General features: G+C 43.7%; 1 protein-coding gene and 1 long non-coding RNA gene across 2 annotated transcripts in view; one reads left to right on the top strand and one right to left on the bottom strand.

Annotated features, from left to right (window-relative positions):
- SHISA6 (shisa family member 6) overlaps nt 1-27,474 on the top strand; it is a gene marked incomplete at its 5' end in the record, with an annotated part of 239,103 nt that overhangs the window by 58,409 nt on the left and 153,220 nt on the right. The gene's annotated exons all lie outside the window — the stretch shown is intronic.
- On the bottom strand, nt 16-25,458 carry LOC118175680. The gene is made up of 4 exons (XR_004755079.1): nt 25,087-25,458; nt 24,815-24,999; nt 9,959-10,211; nt 16-9,835 (listed from the first exon to the last, which is right to left on the bottom strand). It is a non-coding gene; the product is annotated as an uncharacterized LOC118175680 (long non-coding RNA).

Genomic DNA, 27,474 nt, shown 5'->3' with positions numbered 1-27,474 from the left:
TTATTTTTATTTTTTGAAACAGTAAAGACAAAGTAGGGTCAGTGCGGCATCTCCATCTGACTTCACTGCCCAGTCTCCCTTGGTACTGCCTGGGGAGAAGGAGGCCCTGCTGTGCAGCGCATCCTGCATCACACGTCCAGACTAGCCTGAAGGAGCTTCATCGTAACCGCGCAGAACTTCTCCCTTGACTACCGGGGTGACTGCCTCAAGAAGAGACCTCGCTGATACACCCGCTTTGAGGATCCCCACAATAAGTGCTCAGTCCTGGCATTGATCAGATACCCTGGGACAGAAGCCTCCAGCCCTCAGGATCGATATGGGCCATCCACTGGCTTTTATTACTGGAGAACAAGGAAGGAAGAAAAACAAAGAAAACCACCACCACCAACAACAACAAAATGGTGCCTTTGAGCTATTATTTAGTCCTCTCTAGATAAGAAATCACCCACAGGAGGTGCAGGAGCCACTGAGCAGCTTCTCTTTATCTACTGTGTTAAAGGAAGATTAATTCAGTCTGGAGCAGGCACAAATCCATGGTACAAAGAGGGTTTGCTGGAGAGCAGTGGTCCTGTCAGGCAAGATGACAGTACAGGAGTTTAGCTTGCTTAGCCCAGAGAAGGAAAGCTGGGAGACATGGGAACGTCCTGCACAAACACAGCAGCGGCTTAATAGCTGGGAGGCAAAATCACGTGTAAATTATAGAACAATACCAGCACAAAGACAAGTAGGTGAGGATTGGTATGGATAATTTCAGTGCAAGAGGTTTCAAGGTCAAAGCTGTGAAGTTCTCTGACAGTCAGCATATTGGTACATGCTGGGACAAGCATGCCAGCTCTGCTGCATGGATCTTGGTCAGTCCATGAAAGAACCATATGTCCCAACATTCCTGTAACAAGGCTCAGAGGATGACAACCTTCCAGTTCTGGTTCCCGTTTTCTAGCTTAGGAGCATGGTGAGGTAGTTTGAGCCCAGCAGGGACAATGTTTCTGTAATAACCCTGTGCTAGCATGCAGAATGCCTGATGGGAGTACAATAAAGAACAATTTCCCAGAGAAGGACAGATTATTTGAGTCTTTACAGCTTTGTTCTGAAAGGACAAATAATATTCCCCATGAAAGAGCTGCTGCACCTCTGAGTACATCAGCTTCCAACTGCTCTTTTTCATGAGAGTTGTGTCTATTCGCAGCCTTATTCTACAGGAGCTGAAAGCATCAGAAGTAAAGCAGAGCAGGCTATTGCATTCTTCTCATCTGCCCACTGGTTTTCTTGCCAAGATAGGGCCCATGCCTCAAACATTAGGCCTCCAGACCTCTCCAAAGAGGACACACTTTAGTCCACCCTCCTTTCTCATGTGGCCCCGGTGCCTTGCAAGGCTCACAATAACTTTGGAGTCTTCTATATTGGTCATGTAGATGGAATTCATATCATCTTGCTTATAGCATCTAAAAATTGGGCCCTCAGCCTAAGCTGATCATGTAGGCTCTCAGAAGGTCTGGGGGAGAGGTAGGCATCTCTTCAGTGGCTCAGTTCATCCTAAGATGGCTGTATTTCTCTGCAGAAATGACAGCCTAGATGATTAACAAGACAATGTGATTTTGAGGGATGTTGAGTGCAGTTTAAAATTTCAGCCCAGCAGGGCAGCTGGGATGGACATTTTTCCCTGTGTGCTTTCAATGCATATTCTTTTGTGCCAGTACAAGCACTGGTGTGACCACACAACGGGCCAGATTGGAGACTTCAAGTGTGATTACACCAACCCTACAGTGGTTTGAGCCCGAAGCAGCTCCTCTTGGATGCTGCCCTGGCTCGAGGACAGGCAAGGCAAGGACAAAGCTGCCAAGGCCAGGGGAGGATTGATGGGACTGTTTCAGCAGCATTGCTCCTCAAAGCAAGTACAAAACTCCAGCACCAGGTGAAGCCCACTTCGTAGCGTCACAGCACAGTGCATTACAGTTAAAGAGCATGGCATTATAGAAAGACTAGCCTGGATTTGTAGCTGGCATCGCTTTTTGAGATTTGTGTTATGAAGTACAAGAGCTCTGGCCAACACAAGCTGTATTTATCTTGCTTGTATTGATCCTTGCTGTGCCACAGTAATTTCTTGTCTTTAGGATTCCAGGGTGTTTTAATGGAAGTCTTCACTGATAAGGGGGAGGAAGGGATCAGCAAAATCCCTGGTTGCTATGTGAAAGCAGGAAATTTTGGTTTGGAAAACCAGCAGGCTACTGCCACCCAGAGAATGGGGCTTTGTTAGGTGCTGATGCTGGAGCACATGGAGGCTGAGATTACTTTATCTGCGTGTCCCCACGAGCCACTCTCGCAGAAGGATGGCTTTCCCCAGAAACACCATCACTCGCTTTCTAATACAGGGAGGGAGAGCTAAAACACTGCAATCCAGCAGCCGCACAAATGGTGCACAAAGCCGTGCTCCCGTCAGGCTCCGTGGCAGTAGTGCATTTGGAGGAGCCCACCTAGGATCTTTTTTTCTCTAGCATGCTTTTTCCATAAGAAAGATGACAATGCAAGCATAGCTGGGGGCAGATTTGTCTGAACAGTAAGGATTTGAACATGCCTGTACTTCCCCCCATCCCCTTTAAGTCAGCTAATGCTATCACGGTGGGGCCACATGCAGATTTACAAACCGTATGCTGCTAAATTAGTCTCACCACTCAGTGTGAGGAAAGTTCAGAAGAAACCCAGGCTTCTGTTTTGCATATCTACAACACAGAGCTGAGCCCTTTGATGGACTCCTCTGATGGCCAGGAGCTGTGAATATTCAAGATGTCAACACCAAAAAAAGAAAAAAAAAGTCTGAAAAAAAAACAACAGAAAACTTGTCCCATCACCACAAAGAACAATGCTGTTTCCCTAGCATGACCACAAACATAAGTATCACTTTATGAATAGGATGAGGCCAGTATAGGCATTTATCTCATCGTGAACAGTCCTGGACAGGTGGTAACAAGAGCAAATGAGCTCCAAATTAGTAGACAAGAGGGAGACCCATTTTACAAGCTTTGGCCACCATTGTGCTGCTTTGGACCATGGAGGCAAGAGCTAGGGCAAATATTGGGATGATCTGGCTAATACTGTGAAATGCAGGCTTTGTCTTAGTTGGAAATACTTTTTTTTTTTTTTTTTTTTTTTTTTTTTTTTGTCACCAGGGAAACAGAAGCAGAAATGACAAATGCTTTCAATTTGTCAACATTTTCCATGGATATTTTTAGTCTTCTGATGAAAAACAAAGCGTAGATGTGTTTCAGTTTAAAACTATCCAATTCACTTTCCAAACTGAAGGTGGAAATGTGGTCAGAGGGCTGAAGGCCTAACAGGTTCCTTCGGTGCCCCTGCCACTTGGGACCACCATCTCTGTTGGCTCCTTGGCTGGACTCCATCTGTGATAACCATCACAGTCACCACCACATGTCACATCCTGGAGGTATCATCTGGTAGGGTACCATGACCCAGAAGGGAGAACAGGAACATGAAACACCTCAGCTGCAACTCAGTTCTTCACTGAAGACAAATTCTGATTTAAAACAGTTTGGTTTCCAGCACAGCTTTGAATATTGATGTCTATAAAGTGGGTTTCTTTGTGGGGAAGAGTGTGGGGTTTGGTGAAAGAATGTTTTCTACATAGTTTTAAGAGGAAAAATACAGACTTTCCTTCCTGTAAAACTCTCTCAGCACAATCTTTTGATTTGTGAAGTTAATCTGGAAGAAATCCTCGGAAGTGAATTGAGGAGCTGTGACCTGCCTGGACTTTCCTTAGCTAAGAGCCATGTCTCTGGAGATTAGGTTTGGCTGGGCTGATAAATCCTGCTGAGATTTCTATGCAAGTGCTTTGTGGAGAGCAAAGCTCTTTGATTATCCTGTTGCTATTCGTCAAATGCAAAGGACCATGTAAAAAAATTATTTTCATCCTTCAGAATTGCTATACTTTTCCTCTCCTTTTGATGTTTGAGAAGAAAATAGCCCCGTGAAGCAACTTGATTTCTTCAGAGCTATTAACAAATCTTCCAGGGTCCCAGGGTGACATAACAGGTCTGGACTGACTCATTCCGTTTAACAGTGTCTCCTTCCAGCCAGAAATAGCTCTGTGTGCAGCCATAAAAAACGTGAATCAATTAATGTCTTTTATTAACTAGAAATGCAGATAAATCCCCTGAATCAGGCGAAGGCATTTTGCTGGCTGCTGTTCTTTCTCCCTTCCCATTCTCTGTATCTGGCTTCTTTTTTAAAAGATCTTTTTGGAAGTTGACTCCAGGTTCACATGGACATTTTTGCAGCTGAATCTCAGACATTCTGGCTTGTAGAAAGATATGTCAGGGAGGTGGTGGATCCAGCTCCAGAAGATCATTAGCGTGCTGGGAGAATAAGGAATTTAAAAAGTGTCTTGGCCAGGGAGCACTAAGTTAAATAGGAGCGTAGGCTGGACTGGGAGAATGAGGCAGAGGTAATGGCTTCACATTGAGTATGTGGGTGTATAGTACACAGGGAACTCAATGAAAATGTATCCTATGCACATACGTTAGTGGTATTTATATTAAAGAAAGAGGCACACTCTGCTCCTGGCTTAGCTGTGACTGCAGCCACCTCCCTTGCTGTGATCCAGTGAGCCAGATCCCAGCACCTATGTCTGGGAGCTGAAGGAGGAAGAGTTTCACTTTCTCTTCCACTCTGGCCAGTGCATTGTGTTCCTGCATCCCATGGCCCCATGGCCATGCTGTGTCCCACTCCAGCAGGGACAGGCACCAGCTTCAGTCACCAGCTCAGCTTTAGGAACTTCCTATTGAACCCAGTGAGCACAAGCTCGAGAGGAAGCACAAGCTTGGGAATGCTCTTCTGCTTTAGGGCTGTGCTTTTGGGTTTAGTATTCATCGTTTAATACTTAAAGGAGGCCTGAAAGTATCAGTCAGCATGCATGTTTTCATTGTATCTTCTTATGCAGTAGTCAAACATCGTCTCCAAGAGTTCGCAAGGGGATTTTAGCATCTCTGCCTTTAGCTAAGCTTGATGCCAGTGACTGTCCATATACACAGATAAGGCTTAGTCCAAAATCTTGCTTGCTGCTATTTTTAAAGGGAGAGAAAAAACACCTTATCTAAATAATCTCTACATGAAAATAGGTACATGAGTCAGAACACACATTGAGAAGCAGGAAGGAAAGGCTTTAAATAATAGGATTCATTCAGCTAAACCATCTAATCACTCCTGAAAGTGAAAGATTAGTTAAAACAAAGGACTTATTATCTAGGAAAGTAAAAAGGGAATCTGATTTTTTTCACTTCCTCACACTGGGAGTACAGGGAGTCTGCATTTCATTATACGCCAACCCAAAGGGCTTCAATAGCCCCCGTGGTGGAAGCAGAACTACAACAATTTATGAACGCCTGCATAAATATCTCCCTGCACCATTGCTTCAGTTTAACCTGCTTGCCAGGAGAGTAGCTGGAGAGGGAGCAGAAGAGAAAATTCGATGCACACTTGTGTCTGGGAGTACATGAATAAAACCAGTGCAATCCTCAAAGAGTGGCTCATTGTAAGGATTTAAAATGAAATGCAAACAGGCTCCACTGCACTATGCATGGGCAGAAAGGGAAGTTCTAAGCAGGAGAATCTATAAAAGTTTTATGTTACTCTGTAAAAGAACAAAATACCTGCTGTGCAATAAAAATATGATAGCCAAGTAAAATGATTTTTAATTAAAAACAAACACTCAAACCTGACTATTGCTAATAGTTTGCTCTGTTTTAACAGATTGAATTTTTTCTCTGACCTTTTCATTCAAACTTGAGATTTAGTCTGGTACATTTTCAAATGATGAATATCAATTACTTGAACCTTCCAAGTTAATTTATAATCTGCCCATGCTAAAGATGTTACTGTAGCCTCTGATCTATGCTGACACTCAGTGGAAAAATCAGATTTCTTTTTTTTTTCCTCAAGCATATGAACTTTGAGAACAGTGGGATGCTGTGTAACTGAGAGGTAGGAGGAAGGAAAGAGGAGAAAGAAAGATAATACTACTAACAATCTGTCTGCAGTACTGAAATATAGCCTTCCTGTGCTTCAGTGTCTGAAAATTTCATATAGCTGTGCAAAAACCAGTTTGATTGCCCCCTTCACAGGTAGGGGGGCAGACATGGAGAAGTAAGGACATGTATCCACAGCTGTATAGCTCAGTGGAAGGGCTGGGACTGGAGACCCACTTCACTTTCAATGGAATGATGTGGGATGAAGCCAAATGGCACAAAGTATTATGGAGAAGAGGTGAACACCAATGGGGATATCAAGCTGCCAGTACCATGCATGTGCAACATCATTTCCTTTGATTTGGTTGTTCAGCTTGCTAAATCAAGAGTTCCAGCAAGCAGCATCCTTTTTTTTTTTTTTTTTTTTTTTTTTTTTTTTTAAACTTACAAGCCCTAACACTGCATTCAAAAAGAGAAATTGTTGTAGTTATTGTTACTGTTATTACTACTACTACTATTGTCACAAAGATAAGGATGCTGTCTCTTCTGGTTGGGCAGGTGGCAAGATATTAGCTGAGAAAGTGGCATTTGGTTTGACAAAACTCTGTTTCTTCTTTTGGGGAAAGAGACAATTAATAGTCATACTTGCATTTAGTCAGTGGATCTGGATAACATTCACTTAATGTGTCAACAGAGTTAGCTAATATGTATTCCACACCTCCGCCAACTCCATTGAAAAGCCATGGAGAACAGCAAGGTACAGGAAGCAGTCACATGTAGTGCCAGTGTTTGAGAGAGGGACAAACAGTTGTCCTGGCAGTGGTTGTCTGGTAAGTCTGATTTAATCCTCAGCACTTGCTTCATTATTATGAGCAGAAGTATCAACGACAGTGGTGATTAAACCAGAATTTACAGTAAAAATGGTGGAAATCTGAGGTGCATAAAGAAGGTAAAGAAAATCCTTAGAAGACAAAGAAAGAAGAGCTTCAGAGAGCAATTCCATCCACCAGATACATGCTCTGCTGATAAAATGCTAGGTCTGTGGCACAATGAGGTCTAGATGCAGGATTTTCCCTCTTGGGGTAAAGAGCAGCCATAAAACCCATCAATCCTTGAGACCTCTGCCCACCTCAGACTGTGATCAGAACCAGTCCTGCTCTGTCTTGATTTCAGTTGAATGTTGCTGAATATTTCAGTCTTGTGAAATCCTTCACACAATTAATTCAGATTGTCTTGGAGATGAGTGCTGACTGGGCAACAGCAAAAACTGGGCAAAAGACTGCAATCAACAGATAATGATACACTGCAGCATTTCAGATAACGGAACAGTAACAGAGTGCTAAAAAGGGCCAGCATTTGCTCCCATCTCTCCTCACTCTTCTACTAACCATCCCACAGTGAGCAGGCCACGTGTTAATTGCATCCACACCAAGGGCTAGGAACAAAAATCTGACTTTGGTGTCATGCCAGGGATAAATAGTGAGGAAGTCTCCTTTCTCAGCATGATTTCCCCAGACCTCAAAGGATCCTGGCAAAGCCTGGATTTGTCTTTCATCAAGGAGCTTTCTCCGGTGGATAGACAAGGTCCTTTGCCACATAAAGGGAGAGACAGGTCCTGGCACTGGTGCTGCTGTGGGCAAGGCTTAGCCTTGGAGCAATTTTTCTCCCAACTGTAGGACTCCGAGGGTGCCTCGGGCATTTAGTTCAGATGCTAAAGCTGCTAAAGTGTCATCCCCTTCATGCCCTGTGGAAAGGCATGGCCTGGGCATCTGGCTGCCCTGGTAACACCAGGATCAGATGTGGATTTAGTGGAGAAGGCTACACCTGTAAGCCATCTGCCAAATGTCTTCAACTTAGTAAGTGCACCTGTGCCCAAGAGCCTGGGCACAGTGCCAGAAAGTTGCTGGTTTGTGTGGTTTCCAGCACAGAGCTGAGCAAGAGCTGGGGAGGCAGATCGCAATAGCTGCTATCAGCGGGACTTCTGCTACCAGCAGAGCCATACCCTCTCCTGTGCAGCAGGGGAAAATTGCAATCAAAATAAGTCTACAAACCCTTTATTTGCTCCGAAGTGAGACAGCCATGTTCTCATTGACAGTGTTGGGCAGGTGAAGACCAGGAGAAGGCCAAGCAAAAAGTGAGAATGTATCGTGTCTTGCACAGAGAGGGTGATAGGAAACCTATGTTTAGCGGTGCTGATGGGAATCTGGACCCCTCTTTATCCTACACATCTTTGCAGAAGATATCAGGAGCTCAAGTGGCACTCAGAAAAGCTTCTGAGCAAAACACAGTCTCCAGAACACTTGGAGAGGTAATAAACACCATTTCAGGGCAAGGGAAATGTCAATAGGGCTGAGGCCTTACGTCCTCCAGCTGTTTGATCCCTGTTCAGAACTAATATTTTGTGGAGAAGGCACCCAGCTCTTTAGTGACCACAAACAGGCCTTGTGGCTCACAGGGCAGAAAAGATTGAGTATCACTGATATAATTACAGAAGTGAAAGAAAAGCGGCAGCTTACAAATTGTGGTTAGCCTCTCATTAGTATGGTTGAATGATGACTGTATAAATGAGTAGGGCTTATTTAACAATAAATGTCATTTTTAAATAGCATATAGAATGATACAGGCAAATGTAATCAGGAAGTACATTACATTAGGAAAAAAAAAACATTTGGGCTGAAAAGAAGGAAAATAAAGGTTTGCTGGTGGATGCTGTAGGCGAAAGCAGTGTGGAAACATTTAGAAAGATTTCTGCTATTTGGATTCTAGTGCTATCACTGGCAATCAGGGTGTTTAAATCCCCTAGACAGCACGGGAATTGCTAGCCTTTAATCCAGTTTGATATAAGGAAAATTATTGGGGCTGCCCTACTTTAGTGGAGGGGAAAGGAAATGTGTAGTATTGATGTTGTAACCAGCTTTGAGATTTGCTTTCAAGAAAAAATGGCGTGTGTGTGAAATCCCTCTTATGAAGTAACCCTTGTCCCAGGAGAACAAAGATGTCCAGTCCTGAGTGATGCTATGGACTGTTAGCCCAATACTCTTATAAATATCTTGGAAAATTTCACTCCATATTGTCTCAGATCAACAAACTTTCTGTATATATAAGCAATGCAAGGTCAGCCATTAGGCAAACCAGTTAGAAAGGCTACCAACAGACTAGCCAGATATCAAGCAGCTATTTTACCTAATAAAGCCTTCTGGAATGACAATGTAGTTATAGCATGTTCCAACGGCAACTTCACCTCATTATGGAGTTGATTTATTACCAGCTTCAGCAGACCAAAGGGACTAAATAAGCATCATCCGGATGGGACTGCCAGAGTACCTCTGTGACTAGCCGGATGAGTGATGAGTCTGAGCTGAGGACCTGTGGCAGCAACCACACATGACGCACCAGTTCCAGCTGGAATTATATATCTAGTCTTCCTCCATGGGGCTTTGGCTAATTGGCATGAATAAGAGCTAAAGATGACATTAGCAATTCCACGAGATGGATAACAAAGACATTCCACTTTATAGATTTCTCAGCTCAATGTCACTTAGCTACGTGACTACCTGCAAAGCTGTACAGATGAAAATCCATCCTGAGTTGTACAGGAGTTGTAACACTCTGCATTAGGCTTTCAGCAGAACCTTCATTACTTGACAGTAGCCATGTATTTAGTGAAACCTGTGAAAAAAAATCAGTAGTTGTGTGCAATTTGGACCACAGGCAACAGCAGGACCTCATGACTGGGCGATGCTGCAGAGGAGGATAGGCTGCTACAGAATGATGTCCTTGGGGTGAGACAGGCATCCAAAGGACTTCTGCCCCTTTCTACAAGCAGTGCCTCAAGGCAAGAAGACCTGCTCCCATCCATCCTGTATGAAAATACGAAAGAACAAAAGAAAACCCTTACACATAGCCCATACCCACCAAACACCATGCTTTGGTGTCTGAGCCACACAAGCCCAACAGCAGAGCACAGCAGGACTTCAGCTCACCTAAAACAGCTTTTGAAGATGTAGTTGTGAAAGTCCATATATGTACTCTTTGGTACACTCTGTGTGAAGCACACTAGTGGCATATGCTGGCCTTTCTTTTGGATTGCAGGCACAGCACAACTTACTGTACACACAAAGAGACTCACAGCACTGTTAAGGAAATCATTGTGTCCCTGGAGTCGGTCATGGCTTCACAGGTAGTGTGGGAGGTTCTTCTCCTTTATCTCATCTTCAGAAACATCAAATACCTAGGCTTAAAGGCAATAAATACAGTTGGGTCAAACCACTGACATTTCTTAGATATTAGGTAACTCAAAGTGCAAAGAGCATCTGTCTGCATTTTGAGAGCACTATCGAAAATTTTACTAGGTGCTTTTTAGTGACTCAGGAGCTGTCAACATTTCACTTTAATTGAATCTGATGGCTAAATTAACATTATTTCTATTAATATCATAATTCAAAATGAGCAGTAAGATGACAGCCAGGGTAGTTTGAAAGCCAAGAGGCTTGGAGAGCACTGCTGCATCAGGGTAAGGCAGCCTGGCCACCTGCATTGCCTTCCACTTCCACCTGGAGAAGATGCTGAAATTGGGCTATATAATCAGGCACCCCATTTGATGCCAAATGCCATCTTCACTGACAATTTAAGCAAAAGTGAGGAGGATAAGCAGTAGCCTTAGTGACCTTCTCCTCTTGTAATTGAGGTTTTTCTGTTCTTTTATGAAACGACCAGCCTGGAAACTTGTAATTACTACTACCTTTCCTCAAAATGAAAAGAATTGCCAAACTAAAACCTTAGTCCTGACAAATGTAATTACTGACTAAAAAAGTCCTAGAGAAGCCAGGATCATGAGGGTATGGGAAGTCCTGTCTTTATCTGAAGACTTTCCTGGTGATCTTACTTCCCTGAGCTCACACAAAGAACCAGTTAATTTTCACACTTCCTTTTGATCCTTCAGAGATGGGGAAACTTTCACAACACTCTTCTTTTGCAACAGAACAGTCATCTCCAGAACCTAAAGCAATTCTGTTTGAGCTCTTCATTCCCCTTCCCCTAACACCCATTGGGAAGAGGCAGGTTGCTGCAGGAGGCTGCCAAAGCCCTTCATTGGGCTGCCTGAGCATAAGAAGGGGCAATGAAAGACAACAGGTAATGGCTAAAAACTTTTATCGCATGTTTAAATGCAAAGGGGAGGTATCAGTAACCTTCAGCAGTGCTGGGAATCTGGGTGAACTGTCAATATGCAGCGTGGGAACTCACATGTAGCTAGTTCCTAAGAACAAAATCTGTATCTGGAGTTTCCTTTAAGCCAACTGGATGTGCTCCTTGTTGACAGCAAGTTGCTCCTTGTGGTCAGGGCATATCACCTCAGCTTTTAAAAGATGCTTTCAGTCTCCATTGCAAAACCCAGCAAAGGTGCACAGAGTCTTGACCATGTCATGTTTTACACCCCAAAATTGCTGCATTAAAAAAACATCAAGTTCCCAATTCCAAGTGAGAGTGACAGAACTGAGGTAACTCTGAGTTGGGCTCATTTACATGTACATATTCTGATTGAGATTTTATGTGATTGCACAGAGCTCTGGTCTCATCCTGAGCACAATACAGATGCTATTTCTGATTGGGTACCTGCTCAGTATCTCATTAAGCTCTCCATGTATTCATGGTGCCAGGCATGCTTTACTGCATATTATCCATGGTCTGCATTGAATACAGAAATATCAGTTTCCTCATCACTTTTTCTAAGATGATCAGAGCATATTAATTCTGTCATGGTATCTTTCATTTCATTTTCTTTCACACCATTTTTAAGGGAAGACGTGGTATATTTATTACAACCAGGTAGCTCTGCTCAAATTAAAGACAAAGTGGTCAGTATAGACAATTTACTAATGCGAAATTAGATATTTTTACTCTTAATAGTCTCATGTACTCCTATCTCTTTTATCATGTAAGTTATCTTCACCAACTCCTTTCTGTATGCTGTCAAATATTGCAGTTCATGAACAAAATACTTGTGCTTGTAGCATTTTATAGCACTTGTATTCACAATCTCATTGCCTTCAGCTGTAGGTATGAGAGCAGAATGTTTCCGTAGCTCTGCTCCTGGAATTTCAGACCCATTTTGCAGTTTGGTGGAACACCAAGAAGTAGTAGCAAAGGAGTGCCCTATGTAGTGCCCCTATAGTCCCCTACCCTGTATGCTCTTCAAACTGCAGGACTTCAAACCCATGCTTTAAAATAAACAAGTAAAGTTATCAAAATACAGGCAAACCCTTTCCTTGCTATTTGTTACTTGGTAAATGATTAAACATCTTTCTGGGGAAATAATAACAATAATAAGAATGAATAAGAAAATAGAATAAGAATAAGAATAAAAGACGAAAATCAACCCTGAGGAATACATTTAACATGGAGAGGTTTGGTCCAATGGATTCAAGTTTTCGAAGTCATTATCAATTGGAAACTGGTTCTTACAGTAGAAAATGCTGGGCAAACTTACATTTAGTCCTTGACCATCATGGCTGGGGAAATAGGCTCTTCAAGTATTCTCATCCAGCACATAGGGAAGCATGGGGCTATATGGAGTGGTTTCTCACAAATATTTTGTGCCATGGGTTGAATTTTGCTTTGCAGTATTTCTCAGTTCATTGTATTATTTGCTCTGAAAGGCACTGAATTCTGTTTCTCCACATCTAGCTAATATATATGTGAACACTTACTAGCTGCATAGATTTCTTGCAAATAGCAGGGATTTTTGAAGCACATGCAGCCGTAACTTGGCAGTATTGAAATACTTCGTAAACTCTCTATTGAGGCCTAGATGGTTCATTCTCTTGGAGTTGCAATCCTCCAAAAAAGTGTAAACCATGACCTGAAAAATACAGCTTCAAAACAAAACAAAACAAAACAAAAACATCCAACAACACACTGGGCAAATGTGGGCTGCAAGGAGAACCTGAAAACATCTATTTTTCAGGGTAGTATGAGACAAGGATGTATACAACAAACAAAACCCACAAAACATGAGGTGGTGTAGCTTGTTAATACAACGTGGTCATGGCAAGTGGCTCTGTGATAGGTCAAGCAGACCTCTCCCTGGTGGGTACATGCTTGCATGGTGTAGGATTCTTTTTTTTTTGAGAGGCAGGGGAAGTTGACTGGGCAAATCTTTTGGTGGATCCCTGGCTTGGCTACGTCTGACTGTAGCATTTATTTTTGTGTGGCCACAGCTGTTTGTGGCTCCAGTTCCATACCTGGGCATGGCTGTCTGTACCCTCTGACAACTTTATTTAAGCTGGCAGAGACAAGGTAATTAAACCTGAATTCATTGCTAACCTATGCATCAAAATGCTGTCCTTGGATCCAGTTCTACTCCCCGAGGGTTACTTGAGATACTGCTTGAGTAGTCTGAATCATGATCTCATCAGAGACAATAAGATGCTGAAGACAGTCCTTAAGTGCTCAGTTTAAGCTCCTGTCATAGAATCCATCCAATGACATAACTAATACATTCTCAATTTCCAGAGGCATCATTTTATTTAGTATCAAAGTTAGCCTTGCTTCATAGTAATTTGGGGTCAAGCCAATGTAAAATTGAGGAAAAACATATTTATGTCAAAATTATAGGATTGCGAAGGAGGTTGACAGTAATGAACAATCCCAGTTAGACTACATCAATTATTCACAAGTACATGTGTGCACACACGTACAAAATGGATACAGCTTTCTGAATAAAAACACAAAGCCAGAAAACATGGGGAAGAAAACCACTGAGATAGGAACAAGTTCAGAATTTTAAAATTCCAAATTTTCATTGAAAATACACATTTACAGGAAAAAAAAATATCTTTTTCATCTGAATCTCATTTTGCTGTTGGATGAAAAAATACCTACCCATAGCGTTTCCTATATGATACATTATTTTATTACCCAGTCTACCAGTGAAGCCCCTCTAGAGAGGTCCAGCATAGGCTGCTAGTTTACCCCACATTCTCTCTTCTTGTGCACACAGGGAGGAAAGGAGCTATCAGAAATACCAGCATAGATTCAGTAAGTTTAGCTGTTAATGGTCTTCAAAGATAGACTATAAGTCTTTGACGGATTGGTCTGAAGTCAGTGGAGTTCATTTGACGCAGAACAGATGAGGGTGAAAAGGCTAAGGAAAATCTCTGCTGTGCACCCACATGTGCATCTACTTTGCAATAAGTACTGGGCAATGGGCTACTTAATGGAGGAGTCACACATAAATGAAGATTCATGCCTGCTTTGTGGAGGACAAATGCATTTTTGCCAGCATGGGGTACAGTCCAGTTGATTTTATGTCCCATTCTTTGCTCAGGGAGCTATCACACTGACCCTATGTGAGTTTCTCTTGGTAAGAATGATTGAAAACCTAAAAAAAAAAAAAAAGAAAAAAAAGAAAAACACCTTTTAAAGAAATCTACAGGTCAGGGCTATGCCAGCTTTATCCTCGAGGTTTGCACAGGGAAAGCTGCTGGTGACAGATGCTTCACAGCCAAGTCTGAAAAGAGTCCATGCAAGTGCAACATCAATGCTGCTCCACCAGTCATGTCCACTAGTGACAGTGGCACTTGGCAGTGAAGCACCGTCAGGGCCTTGGTGAGGAGTCAATTCCACCTCTAGCAATTCCCATTTTGTCCAGTGAAGAGCGAGTGATAAAGCAAGACTTTGGAGGGTCTGGTCTGGAGAAGCAAGTGCCATGTCCCCACCCTTAATGCACCTTATTGTCTTCTCTTGAGAGGATAGTAAGAAGTGCCAAGGCAGCTTGAGAGTGCAGTAGGTCACCAGTTAGAGTCCACTCCCCAGGACCACTCTAATGGTCTCCAGTATTTTAAGAGAATCAGTTTTCAGTTGAAAATCTTAATTAAAATAACAGGAATAAAGCCATGGCTGGGCGTGACTTGCACAGGAGGATATCCCTAGCTGGCAATTCTTTGTGTTCCAGTAGTTCAATGTGAATTTGCAAAGCAGCTCATAGCCTCTCCAGAAGGGGAAATATCTCAGGAGACTTCCCATTGCTGTTCTCTGTGTTGGATGATACCATAGCATGCCAACACAGGAGCAGAAAAATTATTGCTGTCATTCCAGTTTGTACAAGAGGCATTTCAGAAAGCTTCTGTCAATTCCAGACTTCTCAGCTGTGCCAGTTTACTGCCTGTATCAGTGGTCAACAGTGTTCTCAATAGCAGAGTATTTTGTCTGTTCACAACATAAAGCTTAGGAGACATTCCTCAAAAGAAACCAGAATGCGTGATCACTGTACTTATTTAAATAAGGAATTGTTTGTAATCATTGTTACTGTATATTAATGGTACTACAGTAGGATCTACAGAGTCCAAGTAAGATCCGTGTTGTATGGCTGCAGTAAAAGAAAGAGTTGTTTCCCAAAGCACTGACAATTTAAATATAGATGACAGAGAAAGTATTATTACACCCAATGTAAACGTGGCCATCTGAAGCCCTAAGAATCTGAATTGCTAAAAAGTTAGGCATGTGGTCTAAGTTCAGACATGCCTGAGTCTGATAAATTAGCCTTGGAAGTGCCTATTTCTCAGCACTACAACCAGAGAACCTTAAATTACTGCTTTAGATTGGAGTCCTCATTGTTAGAAAGGTAACGTGGGCAGAGAAATGCTTCCCAGATGGCCCATTTTAGTCACCCACACCTCTGATTCAGACTCCAGCTTCTCACCCCATCTCCAAGTTGCTAGCTAGACCCGACCAGTAACACTAAACATCTGACAGCACTCTGAGACATTCGGAGACACGCTGCACTGGACGGAACCTCCACAGCCACCAGCTCCTGCCAGGGGATCCTCACACACGGACGATGTGACCGGTTACATTTGGATACACTCCCAGCTGAACCTGACCTCTGATCAGGTCTGCCGAACGCAGTTGGATAATTATAACTAATAACAGGACTATAATTATTGTTATTATCATATTACTAGCGTTACTTCTTGTCCCATCATACAATTTTCATCTTATTACTATGCTACTTATGATTTGGTCATTATTCAGATAATAAAGCCAGATGCTCTGACTTGCTTCAGAGCTTCATCCTGCTGGATGTTGTAGTATCCCCTGTGAAAAGTCAGTCCTCACCCTGAAGCACTTAAAAATCTAATTAGAAAAGACATAGCAGTATTATCTTCATCTATCAGCAGCTCCAGTAGTGAATCTGTGCTCTTCAGGACGACCAAGGTCACTTCACTAGACTTGCTGAAGAATTGGTTGGACTCTCAATGTTTGTGATACCTGTGCCAGTGCCAGCTCCTACACAGCTCTAGAAGCAACCATATTTCAACCTTGCTTTGCTAATTCCTCCCGAACCACATGCATGCAGACTTGCTTCACTTATTCCTCTATACTAAATACATTATCTCCTCAAGAGATGTATGATTTGACATAGAAAAAGAATAAAATAAAAAATCCAAAGCAGCAAATAAATGGCTTCATCCACTGCTGGGGAAGGAAGACTGTAGGTGGTACCACGGTTGCTGAGAACATCTGGAGCATGGGGCGATGCAAAGCCACCCATGGGCATTTCATGTCCAGGTGGAGGCCTGTGACAAGCGGTGTCCCTCAGGGGTCTGTCTTGGGACTGGTGCTTTTCAATATCTTCATGAATGATAGAGACGATGGGGTCAAGTGCACTCTCAGCAAGTTTGCAGATGACACAAAGCTGAGGCGGTTGATACCAAAGAAGGAAGGAATGACATCCAAAGGGACCTGGGAAGGCCAGAGAAGTGGGCCCACATGAAACTAATGAGGTTCAACCAGTCCAAGTGCAAGGTGCTGCACCTAGGTCAGGGCAATCCCAGGTATGAGTACAGGCAGGAAGGAGAACTCACTGAGACCAGCCCTGCAGAGGACTTGGGGGTTCTGATGGACGAAAGGCTCAACATGAGCCAGTAGTGTGTGCCTGCACCCAGAAGGCCACCAAAAGAAGTGTGACCAGCAGGGGAGGGAGGGTGTTTTAGCCACATTGGATTTATTAAATTTAGATGTGGAGAAATGAAAAAGGGGGACTAGGAGTCTGTGCTCTGCCCTGGTGAGGTCCCATTTGGAGTCCTGCGTCCAGGTCTGGGGCCCCCAGCACGAGAAGGATGTGGGGCTGTTAGAGTGGGTCCAGAGGAGGGCCACAAAGATGATCAAGGGGCTGGAGCACCTCTCCTATGAAGAAAGGGTAAGAGAGCCGGGGCTGTTCAGCCTGCAGAAGAGAAGGCTCCGGGGTGACCTCATCACAGCCTTTCAACACTTAAAGGGGAATTATAAAAAGGATGGAGAAGAACTTAGGCTGATAATGATATGACAAAGGGGAATGGTCTTAAACTAAAAGAGGACAGATATAGATTAGATTTTAGGAAGAAATTCTTCACTGAAAGGGTGGTGAGGCACTGGAACATGCTGCCCAGAGAAGTTGTGGATTCCCATCCCTGAAGGTGTTCAAGGCCAGCTTGGATGGGGCCTTGGCCGATCTGATCTAGTGGGTGGCCTGTGACAGGCGTTTGGAACTGGATGATCTTTAAGGTACCTTCCAACACGAGCCATGCTATGATGCTAAGATCCCACCCAGCAAGGGTTCCCCCTGCAATGAAGATGCAGAAGACTCCTAGGCCCCCTTTTTCATTTCTCCACATCTAGATTTCATAAATCCAATGTGGCTGAAACACCAAAATTAGATCCTTTGTTTATTTTGCTGTTTTCCATCTTTTCAAAAAGGTCAAATGTTTAAAATGATGTATGAGCCATGAGCTACAATGCTTATTTATGGCTCTTGCAATGCTTTCCCCAGGACTGGGAAACAGTGGACATTCACAATCAATTAGACTTCTCTGAACAGCCCTGTCCCTGGTTTCATTAGGAGGTTGTCACAAAGTTATTTCAAAACCTTGCTCAAGTAAATTGGCTGCAAGCAGTGACTGCTCAGTCTGCTGCTGCCTGACACTCAGCTCCAAGGAGCAAAGCTACAGAAAGGATTTGTTTCCCCTCAATATTAAATTGTGACATGCAGTAAGACTGCTAAAACACCGTCTATGAGAAATCTGTGATTACCTACTGAAAGTATCACATGTAAATGCCTGCTGCATGGCTTTGCAATGTGAGGACTTGATGGAGAACTGCAAAAAGGGTATCTTTCAGTTGTGATGCCACTTACCGCTTACCTTTTGGGACAAAATATGCTGATCTGGCAATGTTGATATTCCAGCACATCACTCTGGTGTGAGATTCTGTTAACCCTATTCCTGATTTTTTCCCACTGAGGTCAGCAATGCAATTACTACTAGTTTCAGTGAGAGAAGAATTAGGCTGAACTTTTCAAACATTCCATCTAATTCTAAATCCCAACCCTTTTGGCGGACAACCAGTGTATAGAGAAGCTGTTTGCATTCTAATGAAACACAGAATGAATTAGGGTTCTCTGAAATCCATATATATTCTAAAATTCTGCCCCTTCCTATTAGAATGCAGCAGAATCCCTTGGAGAGTGACAACATTTTTAACCAAACAGTTAAGCAAAAAATAATGAATGAAAAAAAATAGCTGAAACAGAAATTTTGAGGATTTAAAAAACATCCAGATATTTAAAGGTTGTTTGATTCTTTTTGAACAAACTTGAAGAGTACTAAGAAATGCATTTGGTATGTGTATGCTGAGATATACTTTTTAAATTTTGATCAAAGTAACCTCCTTGAAATATTCTACAAGTGCTTTAAATTGTCATTCCACTAGGTCGGAAACTTGGTCCTTCAAAAATGAAAATTCAGAAAATTTTGTTGGCCTGTAGCTCCAAAGGCCAACAGCGATATCCTGAGAACAGCTGCCAGCTGCCAGGTTTGCTATCTGGGTCATCCATCTGCAGTGACACATTTCAGAATGTTAGCTTTTTGACATTGTTGGTAAAACCCTGGGAGGAGCTTGAGCACATCTCTGCAGTCCAGGTTCCAATCCTTCTCAGAGCATGATGGGGATTAGGTGCTCCTGGGACAGGTGTAGATGGACAAACAGAACCTACTACCAAGAGATATTTCTTTATAAACCCCTACCTCTCCCTTTGCTGTGGAAAGTCATTACTCTTTTAATTGCTGGGGTAGCAGTGAATGTCCATCAACTGGTTTTAATTTGATATTAAATCTTGCTTTTCTCTAAGCTTCTTCTCGCAAAGAGGACATTTCATGTAATCATTTTGGCAGTTCTCCAAAATTCATTTTCCTGTAATTCAGGGAGGGGAAAAGAAACAAACAAACAAACAAACAGTTTGGTGGGGACTTGGTAAGAAGACAGGAACCAGACTGTCACTTGGTTTCCTTTTGCAGTCAGAGGAAGAATGTTAATTTCTCCTGCCTCAGGACTATTATTTTAACAATGCAAATTTTAACTGATGAAAATTGAAATGGCCGTTCTATGTGAAAACTCCATGTTTTCAAGTTACCGAGTCACAAAGAGTGAATCTTCTTCCCCTAAAATTGGGGGAAGATTTGCCAGTAACTCTATCTGTACCCTAAGTCTCCCAGGCAATCTTCTGGATTCTCCTAGAGAGGTTTTAAAGAATATGGCCCACAAAGTGAAGTTGTTTTTGTAAGAGAAGTCAGGGCATGCCAAGAAGTGCTTTCTGCTTGACATTTGCTCCTTATTTCTCCATTCATTTTAGCACTCAAGGGAGCGAGGTTGTCTCACTTAACCTGTGCCATCCAGGAGTTGCCCAGACTCCTCACTAGTCACTGCGAGGAAACCACCTCAAATAACTACAAAATGCACAGAGTGAACTGTTTGCAGGAATCCCAGGGCACAACTGCGGCAGTAGCCATACAATAAATGTCTCTTCATGTTCCAGTCGCAGACCTGCCATGAAACTTGAAGGAGGGATGGTAAGTTTTGGCTTTTTCTAGGTGCATTACGTACTGTACGTATGGCTGGAGCCCCAAAACCCAGTCAATGTGTTCCTACCAATGTGTTCCTAAAACACTGCTCATGAAAGTGCCCTGCTTTCTTATTTTGAAATTGTTGTTCTGGCCCCACTTTCACACCAAAATACCTTCTGGTCCTAGTCAGAATCGAATGTCCTGAAATGCCCTGTCTTCATGTCCTTGTCTTCCTGCAGGTATGCAGGCTAAGTCCAGATACAGCTGCTCAGAGCTGGAGGGCAGTGACCGCTTACTAGTTTATCCACTGTTCCCTACTTGGTATAGTCAAATGTTGCTTGTAGGACTCCAGAAAAAGTCTGCTTGTGCCAGACATTCTCAGTCTCACCACAGACCTGCCTGTTGTACAATCCAGGAGAGGGAATGGGTCTGGCTGGCTGGGACAGAGCCCCTGATGGGAAGGTACCTGGAAGTTCCCACATTACAATTAGCAATTGAAGTGGTGGATGGACTTGTAGCAGCAGAACTAGCTAACAAAGTAGTATTTGCCAGGGTAACTAGATGCATGGATGGAGAGAAGAACCAGCATCCCATCTCCCTGTAACTTCCATATGTCTGCTGTGCTTGCTGATGGGAACACAAGGCACAGCAAATATCCCTAGTCCAGATCTAGAAAAGGAGATGATGTACTCAGCTCCTACAGAATTCACAGGAGCAGGAGCCTGAAGGGCTCTGTAGGTTACAGAATCTGCACTTTGTGGCAACTTTTGCTGAAGGATAGCTTTTATGCAACCCAATGGCATGTGGGTCTCAGATGCTGCAGTGAGCAGAAGCTCCTTCAGCAGGTCCACATGAAACAACAGATGAGATCTCCTTGGATCTTCTTTCTCCACCAGTATGGCCACAAGCACCCATTTTCTGCATTTCATGGGGTTACCAGGAGTATTCAGTAACACACTGGCAGCATTGCAACTGTCTATACCTTCCCTTTTAGTTTCTTGTCTTTCACTTAGGGTGAATGCCTCAATGAAAGTGCCCCAGATCCAATAGAGTCATGTGGCTCAGGCTTTATTTGCTGTTATTGCTGCTTTCAAGTGGAAAATTGATATAATAGCAGTTCTTTCTCAACACACAGCAGTCTGCACATTTGTACAATGTTCTTTGAGGACGATCAGCATCCACTGGCATAGAAAAGTGACAGATGCTGTCTGCAAATAATGAGCTGAAGCCGTTTCCTTTAGAAGGGAACTTAAGCAAAGTCCCTTTGAGTCTGAAAAGCCAGTGAGGTTCCCATGTGGCATCAGAAGCTGCTCGTAAGCCTCTGCCGGAACGGACATATTCTGTTAGCTCATATGGCATAATTATATTTTAACTGTTTCTCTTATACAGAGTCCTCTGGAGAGAGGAAACAACCAATTACTTATTTACTGAGTGTTTTCTACCAGGGACAAGCATGAAAAAGAATGAAGCTTATGGCTTCTTCTTTTGATCCCTGCAGTGATCCAAATATCATCTGCACGAGTTACAGTGACAAGGTGCAGCTGTGTGATGCCTAACCATGTGGTACATTTATCACATGCCTTTGTGAATCTCATCTTTGTTCTTTCCATCTCACATGAAAATCATTTTAACCATATAGGCCATTAAGGAGTCTCACACTTGTGAGACTGAAAGAAGACCACAGAGATGTTTTCTCCTGAGACATTGATTCTCTCTCCTTGCTTAGTGCTTTCATCTAATGCAGACAGAGCCATGTGCCAGGGGCAGGTTTTCTAGACGTAGCAGTATCAGGTGTTGGATGTCATCCCATTACCTCCTAGTGCTACAAGGAGAAAGTCCGAATTACTAACAAAAACGAAGGATTCAAAGCTTGCCAGACAGACATTTTCAAAACATGTTAGTGGAGCAGATGCCCAGTTTTCCTTTTAGTCTGCAAATCCATGCATTTCTGAGTTTCATAATTTGTAGTATTGCCATAGTCCTGAATCCTGATAGCAAAATCAGATATTTTGCTCTGTGAGCCTTTAGCTCTTGAGGTCTCAGAAAGAGAGAGACAGTACTTGTGGTACCAAGCGCTTTCCATGTTTATGTAGATAACTGAAATTACCAAAAGTTACCAAATGCATGGGGTGTCTTCAGAGCAAAGCTAGCTCTTGATTTGCTATCAGTCTCATTAGAGAGTTTGGAAAAATCTGTAAGAATTGATTTTCTTCTAGCATGACCTGTTCTCTGGGCCTGCTTTACTAGTAGAAGTCCAAGAAAATCCAAAGTATGAAGCTGCACTTTACCACACATTAGATGGTATGAGTAATGGAAGCTGCATTGCACAGCACATTAAATCAGCACACAAACGTATCAAAATAATGAGATACCATCCTTTAAGGATCCTCAATCTTAATTCTCATTTTCTAATTTTTAGAATCATAGATTTTAGGTTGGAAAAAATCATCAACTCCAATTGTTTACTTTTTATTTATAAAAGCATAATTTCCAAAACTTCCTGTGGCGTTTCTCCCAGGATTCATCTTGTGGCATTTCTCCCTGGATTCATTTTATCTCTTTACCTTTCATCTCTCTACACTTTCCTTTCTGAGCATCTATCAATGAAAAACCTGGGGCCACATTTAGAAATGTGCAATATTATGGTAAATTAATCAATACCAGCATTGTTCCTAGGTTCTATAGATAAAACACATTAAAAAAAAAAAAAAAAAGGCAAAAGAAGGGAATCGTTATTCTCTTAGAATAGTAATTCCCTCTAGACTACAGCTCAGTAGGTGACCTGATCCTACAGACAGCAGCAGCAGTGGGTTTGAGCAGTTGTAAAGACCAAGCACTTTTGGTCTGTGAATGAATGCAGAGGTGTGGAAGGCACTAGCAAACTACAGAACTGCCCTGCCTGCCTGCTGCCTCTCCTGGCTTCCCTGTTCTCCTAAAATCCCCAAAGATTGTTGCAGAATGTATCTGTAGCACAGACTGGTCACTGATAAATGACAAATCAAATGTGAGCTCTGCTCACAGAACATTGTATTAACATGAGCTGCAGTCTGGTTGCATTTAAAATCTTCCAGCTATGGACCTGAATACTGAACATCCTTTTTATTCAGATTTGGGTGGTTGCTATTTGTTAGTTTGAGTTCTGCATTGTCAATGAACTGTACCCTGTGAGTCGGAAAACCATGTCATAGAAAGGAAAATCATATAGTGATAGGAAAGGACAATAATGCTGCGGAGCCTAAAAGGAAGAATATCCCCACTCCCAGACAGACACATCAGGTAAAATTCTTCTAGCTGCCCTAGCTGTCGGGTAGTTAGTTGCTTGAGTTGGGTAGGCAGCCTGGGGAAATGGGGAAAAATGAGCACTTCTGAGAAAGAAATAATGCCATCCTGGGTCTAGAGTTGCTGAGGTGAAAACACTGTCACATTCAATAGAGACAGGGCTGTGAGCACTAAGGAATTAGCAAATAAATCCAAAAGAAGAAATAAAAAAAAAAAAAAAAAGAAAAAAAAAGAAAAAGGGAAAAAAAGGAAAGAAATGACCATAACAAGGTGAGGTTTCACTTGACATCACATAGAAGTGCTGGGATGGAGACAGACTCCAGGTGTTGAGAACAGCATCCAACTCCTTAAACATAAAGCTATTTTCCTCTCCCTGCAATCTCTCTTATTATCCTCCTTCAATTTTTTGTCACAAATTAAAAAGATATCTCATAGCCACAGCTAACCACAGCACCACAAGGACAGAGAAGGGCATCCAAGAAAAGGGTATTTTGTGCCTTCCAGAGCAGCTGTGTGGAGTCCTTAGGACCTGGACACACAGGTCACACATTTTCCCTAGAAGAAAACCATGTGAACCCATTTGAGAATAGGATCAGGCTGATGCAGAGCCAGGAGGCTGTTCAACCTTTATTTTGGTGATAGAAAGGAGTAGAAACTTTGGTTAAGGTTGCAAGGAGGTCAGCAGGGCATGGATAACCAGCTACAAGGCACCCTTGCAGGCAGAGAGCCAGATCAAATATCCTGGAGGAGAATTCTGCTGCTGCAGATGGAAGGTCAAAGGAGGAGCTGCAGAAGCCTGTGGAGCTCTGAAAAAAAGGCTCTGAGGACATGGCAGGGGACGAGGGCTTAGCCACAGCTAAGAGAATGTGACACAGTGCATTGTCTTGTTTTGTTTTTATCTCTTTATCTCTATTTTTAAGTTTCTAAAGAAAGGCTTATGGACCAGGCAGCAGCAGTGTTGTCATGGGAAGCATGGCTTTCCTTCTCCATCTCTGCACAGTTTCACAGATGGATGAGTAAAAGGGAACCTTGGAAAGGTGCTTCCCATGGGAAAAGCTGGTGGGCCCCCTCTGGGGGCTGGCTCTCCCTGCACTGCCTTTCCTCCTTGGGGCTGTGGCACCGGGAGAGAGGGGCTTGGTGTTTTCAGCCACCTGCAGGCCAAGAACCTCCTTTCTGGCGGGTCTCCAAGTGGACATGTTCTGCTGCTGCCCCCGTTCCCCTTCCCCCCATTAAGGTGCCTCTCAGATTCTTGAATTGGTTCCCAGAGGACCGTCCGAGTTCAGGGACAATTTGAGGTCACCACCTCCATCTGCAAAGATCTGGCTTCCAGATTCGGGGAGGTGGATGGGGCACAGGCCTGGGAGCCTCCCCAAGGGCTCCTGGAGCAGGGAAGGGATCTGGTGGGCTGACAGTGAGCACCCAATGTGCAAACCCAAGGGCATTTGTGGTGAGATGGGAAACATCATGAAGAGGCAGAGAAAATGGTGGGGGTTACATTGCCCAGGACCCCCAGCTCTCCATCCAGTGCCCATGCCCACACCAGCCTCAGCACTGCTCCGTGCCCGCACGCTGCAGCCAGCCCCGTGCCGCTGCCTTCCCTGCCTGCAGCGCCTGCCCTGCCTGTGCAGAGGCCTCATTCTGCCTAATTGCACGGAGAAGAATGAACGTGAAATGCTGTCTTACCTTGCGCACCACCTGCTCTGTTAGTCGTGCAGCAGAGCCCGAGGGAAGCAGAGGGTTTGGATGTTTGGGCCCTTCGGGCAGCTCTGGCGTCCTGATGCTCCCTGCAGCACTGCCACAGCTTCTCTGTCTCTGTGCAGCAGGTTTCAGGCACACAGCAAATGCGTTTGCTGGACAGAGTCCACCATCTAGAAAACACAGTCACCGTGAGCAACATCAGAGCAGCACAGGTGATGCTGGGACAAGCAGGGTTTCTCCCTAGGCATAAAACCCACCCGATCCGGGCTCCTCTGCTTGCTTCTCATTATCTTGTGTCTGACTGCAGCAGAGCCTTTGTAAGACTGCTGCCAGAACAGCTGGTTGCCAGCGATGTACGGAGTGATCGATATGTTTGGCTTTTCATGTTCATCCATCGTGTGAATCTGCTTTCATGCTTTCATTATGTGAACGAGGATTGAAGGCAGCTCTGAACTTTGCTCTTGTGCCATTTACTGCCTTTGGCCTGAATCCAGAGTCCACGCAGCTCCCTGCTGCTCACCTGGCTCTGTGCAAAGCAGGGTTAATTACTCCTACTCCTCCCCATCACCAAAAAATAAATAAAAGCGCCAGTTTTAGAATCTGAGAAATCTGCCCAGTGCAGCCGGGCAATCTCCTCCACAGACAGACAAGGCTCTGGAGTGAAAGCCAGAGGAAAAACAGAGCTCCCAGTTTGTTTACTACCTCCTGGCACACATCCATGCCCAGCTTTTTTTATACCACTTCCCCAGCTTTGCAGCCTGGAGAACAAGATGCAGCTTTGCCCTAGCTATCAACACACTGGTGGCTACCAGCAGCATTTCTTGCTGCTCCAGCAACAGCGCACCCAGGACCCTGCTGTGCTGAGATTTGTATCTGCATGTGTGCAGCTCATGCCTGTAAAGGCAATTTGCAATCTGTAAACACAGGAGTGTGAGCGTGTGTGTGTGGTGGGGTGTTTAAGAGACTTTATTTAATCCATGCAGCATTGCAAAAAGTGCTTTTATGGGTTTCTGAGCTATCATGGGGAGGAAAGCTGATGGCAGAGGGATGTTTCTGAGCAGGGAAATCTGTGGAGGTTTCTGGATAATGGAAGGAGAGAAAAGCTGTTCTGGGGATACTGATGGACAAGGACCACTTGTCCTAGATGTAGCCCAAGGACCAGAGCAAGCAGTGCTTTAGAAAAGGCTTCAATCCCTGGGATGAGTAATTTTTCTTTAACCCTTTTCTCCTTTTGGCAGAAGGGAAAATACGATCCTAATGCTTTTTAACACTGGAATGCAATTCTAAAAGGGTTTTTGGAACAATTCAAACAAACAAACAGACAAAATAATAATAATAATAATAATAATAATAATAACCCTTCCAAATGTAAAGCCAGTTTCATTAAGGACCTGACTCCAGCCTTTCCCCAGGACAGGCAGTCCTGGGTATTGATCCTGCTAGAAGTGTAGCCTCCATCTAGCCACTGGCCAAGTTTTCCAGGCTTTCCACCATGTCCCCTTCAAACTATTACCCAAAGGGTTTTTCCTGCTTTGAAGAAGCCTGCTTTCCCTTTGGAAGCAGTAGAGGAATAATGGGGCTCCACATCCACCCTCCTCTCCACCTTCCTCTCCTTTGGTTCTCAGGGCTGCCCAGATATCCATGCTGCCTGTGGTGGTGCAGAAAGGGTCAGTGCCATCGGGTGACAGTCCCAAATGGTGAATGGTCCTCACTTCTGTGCCACATTCCCCAAATGGGCATGATGAGTAGGAGAGGGAGTTATTTTTCTACTACTCGCATTAATTATTCCAAGTCAAGACGGCAAAACACAGCATTTTATGGTGGACTTTTTAATTGGGTTGTGATTGAGGTTAACAACTTAACATTCAAATCAGTTACCATAATAAGCAAAATAAAGAGTCAGGGGGCTGGAAGGAAACAAAGCTAATTAAAATAATCAGCTTGACTTTGATGGGAACTGGCCCGGATCCTGCAGCACGCGTCGAGGCTCAATGCTGTAAGCACCATCCACAGCCTGGCCGTGGGTGTGTGTTGCATTAGCAGGAACAGTGAAAGAGCCAAAGCGCAGGAAGGCGCATTCAGGTGTCAGCTTGCTTCTTCCACTGTTTTCATTCCCTTGCATTTCTTTCTTTACCAGGAACAAGGAAAAAATAACCCTGAAGCTCTTTTCAGAGTCTCAGACAGCATTCAAGTGATGTATCTGCTGTCTTGTAAGAGCAGCCTCCAGGCCAAGTTAGGTGGTCAAGCATGGCCAAAGACCATCCACCTTGTTGCCCTCCTGAGCATCTTTGTGGTGACTTGGAGATGACCCAGAGGGAAACTGCACATGGAATGGCCCGTGGACATCTGCCTTCATCCATTCTGCCTGGCCTGGAAATCACAGAATGGCTCGGGTTGGAAGGGACCTCAAGGATCACCCAGAGGCAGGGATGCCACCCACTAGGTCAGGTTTGCTAAGGCCTCATCCAATCTCGTCTTGAACATCTCCAGGGATGGAGCAACCACAACCTCTCTGGGCAATCTGTTCCAGTGCCTCACCACTCTCTGTGTGAAGAATTTCTGCCTAACCTCTAATCTAAATCTGCCCTCTTTTAGTTTAAAATCATTCCCCCTTGTCCTGTCATTGTCTGGTGGAGCAAAAAGTT

This window comes from Oxyura jamaicensis, chromosome 18, assembly GCF_011077185.1.
Source record: "Oxyura jamaicensis isolate SHBP4307 breed ruddy duck chromosome 18, BPBGC_Ojam_1.0, whole genome shotgun sequence".
NCBI lineage: Eukaryota > Metazoa > Chordata > Aves > Anseriformes > Anatidae > Oxyura > Oxyura jamaicensis.
The sequence above is the reverse complement of the archived record's forward strand: the minus strand, read 5'-3'. Positions and strand labels throughout refer to the sequence as shown.